The sequence below is a fragment of the Pongo pygmaeus genome, chromosome 4 (genome assembly GCF_028885625.2).
Source record: "Pongo pygmaeus isolate AG05252 chromosome 4, NHGRI_mPonPyg2-v2.0_pri, whole genome shotgun sequence".
Lineage (NCBI taxonomy): Eukaryota > Metazoa > Chordata > Mammalia > Primates > Hominidae > Pongo > Pongo pygmaeus.
In genome coordinates, this window is record NC_072377.2 from 14,889,577 (window position 1) to 14,898,782 (window position 9,206).

A 9,206-nucleotide genomic window follows, 5' to 3' on the forward strand; every position below is an offset into this window, starting at 1 on the left:
TGCCTGGCCCACCACAGTGCCACACCTGAGCAACACGAAGGAGGCGAGGGCTGTGTGGTGGTGTCCTTTAAATGGGACACTTGCTGAATGGAGTGGTTCTGCCTGTAAGATTATCAGAACTCACTGTGCCCAGTGAAAGAGCCTCAGATGTTTGATCTGTCGTGATCATTAGATTTTTTTTTCTCAGATACCAAGATGTTCTACATTCTGCAAGTTATTCTAATATTTTAAATACTCGGATTTTCTTTAGCCCTAACAAGTCAGGGAAATCAGTGTTTTAGCAGAATTATGAACCTCATCTTAGAGTAAGCAATAATCTATTAGATTACATTAGGTCTTTGATTACTGTAGCTATAACATAAGTCTTGAAAGCAAGTAGTCATCCCCCCATTTTATTTTTTTTTTCCAAATTGTTTCTGCTAATCTAGTTCCTTGCCTTTATGAATTTTGGAATAGCCTTGTTTATATCTACAAATATTAGACCATCTTAGACCACTAGAAGGAAAGATCTTTCTCCTGTACATTTTTGAGACAATTGTAGAGAAAGGAGTAATTCTTGGAACTGATCGATTCTCCATTTATACATAGATATATACATATATATATATACACACACACATATATACATATATACACATATATACATATATACATACATATATACATATATACATACTTATATACAGATATACATATATATACATATATATACATACATATATATATATACTTTTTTTTTTTTTTTTAAGATGGAGTCTCGCTCTGTCACCCAGGCTGGAGTGCAGTGGCATGATCTCGGCTCCCTGCAAGCTCCGCCTCCTGGGTTTATGCCATTCTTCTGCCTCAGCCTCCCGAGTAGCTGGGACTCCAGGTGCCCGCCACCACGCCCAGCTAATTTTTTGTATTTTTTTCTTTTTAGTAGAGATAGGGTTTCACTGTAGCCAGGATGGTCTCGATCTCCTGACCTCGTGATCCGCCCGCCTCAGCGTCCCAAAGTGCTGGGATTACAGGCATGAGCCACCATGCCCAGCCATATTATATTTATTTATGTGAGATTTAACTTACAGAAAATAAACTACACAAGTCGATAAATTTTTATACACGTATATACCTGTGACCACCACCCGAAGCAAACTATAGAACATTTCTGTTATCCATTATCCCCCCCAGGAAGGTCTGTCTCACCCCTTCCCAATCTCTCCCTCCCAAGGCAATTACTGTTCTGATTTCTATCATTCATAGATATGTTTGCCTTTTAAGTAAAAATCATATATTACATACTTTTTTAAAGTAGGTTGTACCTTTTATTTTGAGGCCATTGTAGATTCACATCCAATTGTTATGAAATGTACCCTTAGGCTGGGTGCAGTGGCTCACGCCTGTAATCCCAGCACTTTGGGAGGCCGAGGTAGGCAGATCACCTGAGGTTAGGAGTTCAAGACCAGCCTGACCAACATGGAGAAACTCTGTCTCTACTAAAAACACAAAAAATTAGCCGGGCGTGGTGGCGCATGCCTGTAATTCCAGCTACTTGGGGGGCTGAGGCAGGAGAATTGCTTGAACCCGGGAGGCGGAGGTTGCAGTGAGCCGAGATCGCACCACTGCACTCCAGCCTGGGCAAGAAGAGCAAAACTCTGTCTCAAAAAAACAAAAGAAATGTACCCTTTACCTGTGATAACATACACGATCATACATTATCAGAGCCAGGATACTGACATTAACACCACGAAGATGCAGAATATTTCCACAACTACCAGGACCCTCCTGTTGCCCTTTTATGGCCACACTTAACTTCCCTTCTGCCACCACACCCTTCTTTAACCCCTGCCAACCAGTTACATGTGCTCCATTTCTATAACTTTGGCATGTTGAGAATGTTATTTAAACGAAATCATACAGTATGTAGCCTTTTGAAATAGGTGTTTTCTATGAGCATCATTATCTCGAAATTAATCCAGATTGTTGTATCTAGAGTTTTTCTTTTCTTTTTATTACTGAGTAGTAGTTCATAGTGTGGATGTGCCACAACGGAACCATTCACCCATTGAAGGACATCTGAGGTTTTTTTTGCCTGTGGGTTGTTAAGAAATAGTTTGCATGAACATTCATTGTACAGACTTTCATATGAACATAAGTTTTCATTTCTCTGGGATAAGACAATTGGAAAATCATATTGTAGTCACATATTACATTTTTTAAGGTGCTGCCAAACTGTTTTCTAGACGCGTGGTCCTCAACCTTTTTGGCGCCAGGGACCAGTTTTGTGGAAGACAGTTTTTCCATGGATGGGGAAGGTGTGGGAGATGGTTTCGGGATGAAACTGTCCCACCTCACATTATCAGGCATTAGAATCTCATGAGTGTGCAACCTGGATCCCTCGCATACACAGTTCACGATAGGGTTTGCATTCCTATGAGATTCTAACACCCAGGCTGATCTGACAGGAGGCGGAGCTCAGGCAGTAATACAAGCAATAGGGAGTGGCTGTAAATACAGAAGTTTCGCTCATCGCCTGCCATTCCCCTCGTGCTGTGTGGCCTCGTTCCTAACAGACTGCAGACCAGTAATTTTTACGGATCAGTACTGGTCCACGGCCTGGGGTTGGGGACCCCTGTTCTAGACTGTACCATTTCACATTCCCACCAGCAACGTATGAGTAATCCAGTTTCTTTGTCTCCTTACCAGCATTTGGTGGTGTCACTTTTTTAATGTGGCCAAACTGACAAGCATGAAGTGATATCTTATTGTGGTTTTAATTTGTATTTCCCTGTTGGCCAATGATGTTGAATCTCTTTTCATGTGCTTATATGCACATCTTTATATTCTCTTCCCTGAAATGTCTCATCACATCTTTGGCCCATTTTCTTGTTGGATTGTTTGGTTTTTACTTGTTGAGTTCTGAGCGTTTGTTACATATTCTAGATACTGGTCCTTTGTCAGAGATATGGTTTGCAGATGTTCTCTTCTACTCTGTAGTGTGTCTTTTCTTCATCTTAACAGGATCTTTCACAGAGAAAAATTTTGATGAAGTCCGATTTAATACTTTTGCCTTTTACAGATCAAGCTTTTGGTGTCAAGTCTAAGAACTCTACCTAGTTCTATATTTAAGATTGTTTCCCTAAGCTTCTTTTCCTAACAGTTTTTAAGTTTCACGTTTTACACTTTATGATTCATTTTGAGCTATTTTTATATAAAGTGTATGGTTTAGGCTGCAGGTTTTGTTGTTGTTTGCATATGGATGTCCAATTGTTACAGCACCATTGGTTTTAAAAAGGCTTCCTTTTGGCTGGCTGCGGTGGCTCACGCCTGTAATCCCAGCACTTTGGGAAGCCAAGGTGGGCAGGTCATGAAGTCAGGAGATTGAGACCATCCTGGCTAACACGGTAAAACCCCATCTCTACTAAAAATACAAAAAATTAGCCGGCCATGGTGGTGCATGCCTGTAGTCCCAGCTACGTGGGAGGCTGAGGCAGGAGAATCGCTTGAACCGGGGAGGTGGAGGTTGCAGTGAGCCGAGAGTGTGCCACTGCACTCCAGCCTGAGTGACAGAGCAAGACTCCATCTCAAAAAAAAAAAAAAAAAAGCTTCCTTTTTTTTATTTTGTCAAAAATCAGCTGGGACTATTTATGTAGGCCTATTCTTGGGTTCTCTACTCTGTTCCATTGATCTATTTATCCCTCCACCAATATCACACACACAGTCTTGATTACTGTAGCTATATAGTAAGTCTTGAAAGCAAGTAGACATCCCCCCACTTTATTTTTTTTCAAAATTGTTTCTGCTAATCTAGTTCCTTTGCCTTTATAAAGTTTACAATAGCCTTGTTTATATCTACAAAATATCTTTCTGAGATTTTTATATGCATTGCATTAAATCTGTGTAGCCGTCTGGGGAGACCTGACATCTTTACTATGTTGACTCTTCCAATCCATGAATGTGGTATGTCTCCATTTATTCATATTTCCTTTGATTTCTTTCATCAGTAGTTCTACAAGTTAATATATTGTATATGTTTTATTAGAATTATGCCTAAGTACTTCTTTTAAACAATTATAAATATTTATTTTGAATTTTGGTGTTCATGCATTTATTGCTACTATATAGAAATACAGAATACAGTTGATTTTTGAATGCTCATCTCTTATCCCACATATTTGCTGAACTGAATTACTAGTTCTGAGTATTTTTTGTAGATTCTTTTGGATTTTCCTTTTTCTTTTTCTTTTTCTTTTCTTTTTTTTTTTTTTTTTTTAGAGATAGAGTCTCGCTCTTGTCACCCAGGCTGGAGTGCAGTGGCACTATCTAAGCTCACTCAGCCTCTGCCTCCTGGGTTCAAGTGATTCTCATGCCTTAGCCTCCCCAGTAGCTGGGATCAAAGGTGTGCACCACCACGCCCAGCTAATTTTTTTGTATTTTTAGTGAAACAGGGTTTCACCATTTTAGCCAGGCTGGTCTCAAACTCCTGACCTCAGGTGATCCTCCCACCGTGGCCTCCCAAAGTGCTGGGATTACAGGCATGAGCCACCGCACCCGGCCAACTTAGTATTTTTTGACTTTGCAATGGGTTTACTGGAGCATTAAATGCATTTTCAACTTATAATGTTTTTGACTTATGGTGTTTACCGGGATGTAACCCCATCATAAGTTGAGGAGCATTTGTATTTTCTCCACATACATTTAGAAACACATCACACAATGTTGTATGTTTTCACCTTAACCATCAAACTTAATTTAGAAAACTAAAGAGGAAAAAGAAAATATATTTACCCATACATTTCCTCTTTCCATTGTTCTCTCGTCCTGATTTTCTGAGATTGATTCCTTTATCCTTTCCTTTCTAATTAGAGAACTTACTCTAGTCATTCTTTTAAGGCAGTCCTCCTGGCAACAAATTCTCTTAGTGTTCCTTCCTCTGAGAGCATCTTGACTCCCCCTTCATTTTTGAAGGATATATTTTGCTGGGTATAAAATTCTGACAGTTGTAGGGGAGGCAGAGATTACCTCCAATCCTCCCTCTCCTTTTAGCTGTTAGTGAACTCTTCAGCTGGCTCTGGAAACCACATTGACACCAGGAAGATTAACAAGACAAAAGTATACAAATTTTATTTTTTTTACATATATGTGAGGACCTTTGCAAGAGAATTAAGTCCAAAGATATGGCCAAAGCAAGATGCTTTTATACTTTTTAGACAAAGAATGATAAATTTGAGAAGAAATGACAGACAGGATAAAGAAAATCTGGGCTGGGCATCGTGACTCATGCCTGTAAGTCCAGCACTTTGGGAGGTTGAGGCAAGAGGATGACTTGAGGCCAGGAGTTTGAGACCAGCCTGAGCAACATAGCGAGACCCCATCTCTAAAAATATATATATAAATTAGCTGTGTGTTGGCACATCTGGTGCCTAGCTACTTGGGAGGCTGAGGTGGGAGGATCACTTGAGCCCAGGTGCTCAAGGCTATAGTCAGCTATCTTAACCTCCTGACCTCAGGTAATCTGCCCACCTTGGCATACCAAAGTGCTGGGATTTCAGGCGTGGCCACCATGCCCAGGCTTTTTTTTTTTTTTTTTTTCCTGAGATAGAGTCTCGATCTGTCACCTGAGCTGGAGTGCAGTGGCGGATCTCGAAGGCTGTGGTGAGCTAGGATTGCACCACTGCACTCCAGCCTGGGTGACAGAGCAAGACCCTGTCTCGAAAAGAAAATCTGGCAGAGGCAATAAATTTTCTAGGGGAGCCGCTAGGAGATACACGTGGAGGGGTGTGGGTATAAGATAGGTGGAAGGTAACGGCTACTTCATTAAGTATGTTTATTCAGGTTCATTGCAGCCTCCAATTCCCAGCCTCTATTGATAAGAGCTATTTTCTTGCTCTGGCATGGTGACAGTACCCCTCCCAGAGGAATCTTTATAGCTTACTACATGCAGAAAGAGAAAGATCAGCTCGTCCTTTCTGAAACTACGATCCCTCCAATAACAAAGGGGATGGAGAGTCTTGTTACTGTTCAGCAGAGATGAAAGTTCTGCTTCCCCCTATTTGGGCTTCTCTAACACCACGTTGGCAGAGGTGCCCCATTACAGCTGGGTGAGGGTGGAAGTCCGGGCTCTGCACTAATCTTTGCTGGCGGGGTGAGGGTGGGAGCCACTGTTTTTTCTGTGATGAGTGGCTGGAGAAGAGCAGTTATTGTCTAAAGGTTTTCTGTCCTGCAGGCTGCCCCTTTCCTGTGCCCTTGTCTGAAGAGAGCAAGGTTTTGTTGGGACCTTTTTTGTCTGCAGCTATGGCATTTCCACATTGCTGGCTTCTTTGGCTCCATGTCTGGGATACATGAGGCAAAAAGAAATCCCAGGGAACCCACCATCCTTGGGATTCCTCGTCCCTGAAGCCCCACACGGATCGGCTGTCTTCACCTTGCAGAGTCTTCTTGTTTGTTTCATAGGTAACATCGAGCGGTTTCCTGTAGATAGTGGGAGGAATAGGAGAGAATATGTCTACTCCATTTCCCAGAAGCAGAAATCCAGTATCGGTGCTTCTTTTTCTATTTGCTAGTTTTAGGATTATGTGATGTTGGTTTCCTGAGATAGGTAAAAAACAACTGCTTGATCTTATTTTCAAAAGGGATCAATTGTATCTGTTATAGAAAGGGGGAAACTACACAACCAATAACTGTCAGAACGTAAGCTCTTTGCACATTTCACTGTCTTGTACATTTTCTGCAGATTCATTTCTTGCCGATGTCTTACTTAACTACCAGTAGTAATATTCTTCTACTATTCCACAGTAACCGAACCAGAATATCCAGAAAAAGGTAACTGATGACAGATGGTAAGTAAGAGACTGGCCAGGCTACCAAGAGCCAGTGGCCTGGGCAGGCCCTAGCCACTCATTGCAGAGCGGTCCACGAGGCAGGATCAGAGGGGATGCAAAGGACAGAGGGGAAAAGAATGGACCCAAATAACTTCTGAAAGAGGGGATTCAATGAATTGTCTAACAGAAGTTCTGAAAAAAACGAAAAAAGCAAAGAGCAGGCTTTCCAGGCAGTGAGCTCAGGTTAGGTCCAGGTGTCAATTGCTCTGGCAACAGCAAATGGTGGCAGAGGACAGCATAATTCTCATGTAATTCGAAGCAACAGAACATTTGCTTCCACGAATATCTTTCTCCATTGGCCATTTCTTATTTACAATTCAAAAATTGTACCAGGGTTTCTCTTTCAGGACGTGTCCGCCATCCTATTGAAGTTCAGGGGCTTGCGTTTGGGACTGCTGAGATTCCCAGAGCATTTTCCTGCTCTAGCAAAGTTAAACAGTTTGCAAGGCAAAGTCTCTTGTGAAAGTCCAAGAAGAGTAGAGGCTTTAAAACTAGTTGCCTCGTTTATAATTACTGCATATTTAATAGAAAACATATGCCTCTCTGCTCCATTTTTGAAGGTTAGAAACCTCTTTCACTCAGCTTTATCCAATCCATCCATTTCTTTATCATTACATTTTTTAAACTTTTATTTTAGGTTCAGGAATTCATATGCAGGTTCGTTAATACAGGCAAACTCGTGTCAGGTGGGGTTTGTTGTACAGACCATTTCGCCTCCCAGATACGAAGCATAGTACCCAATAGTTATTTTTCCTCATCCTCTCCTTCCTCCCACCCTTCTCCCTCAAGTAGGCCCCAGTGTCTGTTCAAATTCCCTCTTTGTGCCCATTGGTTCTCATTATTTTGCTCCTGCTTATAAGTGAGAACATGCAGTATTTGGTTTTCTGTTCCTGGGTTAGTTTGCAAAGAATATGGCCTCCAGCTCCACCCACCTTCCTGCAAAAGACACGATCTCATTCTTTTTTATGGCTGCATAGTATTCCATGGTATATATGTACCATATTGTCTTTATCCAATTCATTCTTTTTTATGGCTGCATAGTATTCCATGGTATATATGTACCATATTATCTTTATCCAATCTGTCATTGGTGGTCATTTAGGTTGAGTCCATGTCTTTGCTATTGTGAATAGTACTGGAGTGAACATTCACGTGCATGTGTCTTAATGGTAGAACAATTTCTATTCCTCTGGGTAAACACCCAGTAAATGGGGTTGCTGCGTTGAGTGGTAGTTCTGTTTTTTAGTTATTTGAGGAATCGCCAAACTGCTTTCCACAGTGTTTGAACTAATTAGGCTAATGTACACCCCCACCAACAGTGTATAAATGTTCCCTTGTCTCCACAACCTCACTGGCACCTGTTATTTATTGACTTTTTTTTTTTTTGAGACAGAGTCTCACTCTGTCGCCCAGGCTGGAATGCAGTGGTGCAATCTCAGCTCCCTGCAACCTCCACTTCCTGGGTTGAAGTGATTCTCCTGCCTCAGCCTCCTGAGTAGCTGGGACTATTGGCATGCGCCACCACACCCAGCTAATTTTTGTATTTTTAGTAGAGATGGGGTTTCACCATGTTGGCCAGGCTGGTCTCGAACTCCTGACCTCAGGCAATCCGCCCACCTCGGCCTCCCAAAGTGCTGGGATTACAAGCATGAGCCACTGTGCCCGGCCTATTTATTGACTTTTTAATAATAGCTATTCTGACTGGTGTGAGATAGTATCTCATTGTGGTTTTAATTTGCATTTCTCTAATGATTAGTGATATTGAGCATTTTTTCATATGCTTCTTGGCCGCATATATGCCTTCTTTTGAAAAGTGTTCATGTCCTTTGCCCACTTTTTAATGAGGTTGTTTGGTTTTGGTTTGTACATTTGTTTAATTTCCTTATAGATTCTGGATATTTATTAGACCTTTGCCAGGTCTACTATATATTAGCACAGTTTGCAAATATTTGTATGGTTTGCAAATATTTTCTTCCATTGTGTAGGTTGTCTGTTTACTCTGCTGATAGTTTCTTTTGCTGTGCAGAAACTCTAGTTTAATTAAATCCCATTTGTCAGTTTTTGCTTTTGTTGCCATTGCTTTTGGCATCTTTGTCATGAAATCTTTGCCAGTTCCTGTGATCAGAATGGCGTTTTCTAGGTTGTCTCCCAGAGTTTTTATAGTTTTAGGTTTTACATTTGGGTCTTAAATCCATCTTGAGTTAATTTTTGTATATGCTATAAGGAAGGGGTCCAGTTTCAATCTTCTGCATATGGTGAGCCTGTTATCCCAGCACCATTTATTGAATAGGGAGTCCTTCCCCATTGCTTGTTTTTGTCATTTTTGTCAAAGATCAGATGGTTGTA